The 1601-nt window shown below is 38.3% G+C and overlaps 1 pseudogene; it reads right to left on the bottom strand.

Annotated features, from left to right (window-relative positions):
* Positions 1-134: 134 nt before the first annotated feature.
* Positions 135-1601, bottom strand: part of LOC102238975 — a 42022-nt pseudogene continuing 40555 nt past the window's right edge.

Below are 1601 nucleotides of genomic sequence, written 5' to 3'. Positions count from 1 at the left end.
TTTTAAACTCACGTTCCTGTTCCTGTGGACAGGGTGGGCAATTAGTTGAGTCAAGATGACTCATTATTTGTCATCTAAAGCACTGGTTAGTGGAGAATAGTGACCTTTTATTGATTTTTTTCTGAGATTCACTCTTAATCTTGTTCCTTTGATCTTCTCTCATTCCCATCGTATGATGACAAAGTAATTGACAAGACCTCTTCTTTCTGAGATGCCAAATTGAACTTAGCTTTGTCCTGGATGACTCCTCCAGAGACCTCTCAGAGCCAACAACTGAGTGTTTGACAAAGGAATAAAAATGCACAAAGACAATTGTTTAAAGGGACATGGAGAAATGGAAGCTTACTTTTCCATTTACAAATCCTTTTTAGTTCTAAAAGTTTTATTTAGTATGGACTTGTCACTTTCTCTTCCTGAGGATTTATTCTGGCATTGATCATATCAGAACACCTCTTAACTTTGGGTGTGTTTATATGATCACCATGCTGCACTTTAATATCATGATAGCTATTTTTTTCCTTGGGAGGAGAAAATATAAATTAAAGAGTGTCTAACATCAAGTAGTTTACTTCCAGGGATTTACTTTGCCCTAGTACCCAGTATGCTGATTTTGCTGGAGTTTCTTGCTGTATGACCAGCTGAAATTCAGGCATTTTCTCATTTCTCCAGTTCAGTGTACAGTACATAGAAAAATGGTAAAAATAAAACTAGTGCCCAAGATACTTTTTTTTACCCTTTCAATACTCTTCTAATTATAGCTACTTCTAAACTTCTTACTTCCCATGAATGCCTAGACTGAGTCCAACCACCATGATATCAGCTAGTACCTATTCTACACCTTCTTGACAAACTGAGTGTTCATATACCACCTGAGATTACTGTGGAAAGAATCTTACAAGTTTCCCATTTATACTGTGTTTGAATCATCTTTTAACTTATCATTCTCCCTAAAGGGACTATAAAGTGCAGGATAACAGGATTGAGTAGAAATCAGCTTTGTATGTCTGCTTCTTTATAATAGAATAAAGTATTGTTCTCAAAATACCAATTCCCTATAGGAGTTATACCCATGCTCACCCTTACATCCTTACCATGATCTCCCCTGTCCTATGACTTGGTGCTTATTTACCTACTAGAGGCCCAGTGAAGGAAATCGTGTGGGGGGGGCGGGGTCCCCTCAGCCTGGTCTGCACCCTCTTGCAATCTGGTTCCGCTGGCTCCTAACCGATCACCTGCCTGCCTGATCGCCCCTTACTACTGCTCGCCTGCCTGCCAGATTTCACCCCTAAATCTCAAGCTTCTTCTTTTTTAATTTTTAATATTTATATTTCTTTATTTTTAATTTTAAAAGTCAAGCTTCTAGAGAACATGAGGTGTTTAACATTATTCCTTACAGAGAGCTAAGCATGGTAAACACAGCAAATACTTAATACTTATGGGCTTCTATACAAACACTTTCCAACCAGGAATGTTTTACTAGGCAGTCTCCAAAAACTTGAACTGGAAAAGCTAAAAGTAGAGTGCTCAGATTTCAGGCCTCCGGTGCTATTAGCAGGATTGCTATCCCAATTAAACTCTAATTCTTAGTTCTCGACAGTCTG

The sequence above is a fragment of the Myotis brandtii genome, unplaced genomic scaffold (genome assembly GCF_000412655.1).
Source record: "Myotis brandtii unplaced genomic scaffold, ASM41265v1 scaffold850, whole genome shotgun sequence".
Lineage (NCBI taxonomy): Eukaryota > Metazoa > Chordata > Mammalia > Chiroptera > Vespertilionidae > Myotis > Myotis brandtii.
This window is presented reverse-complemented; position numbering and strand designations above follow the sequence as displayed.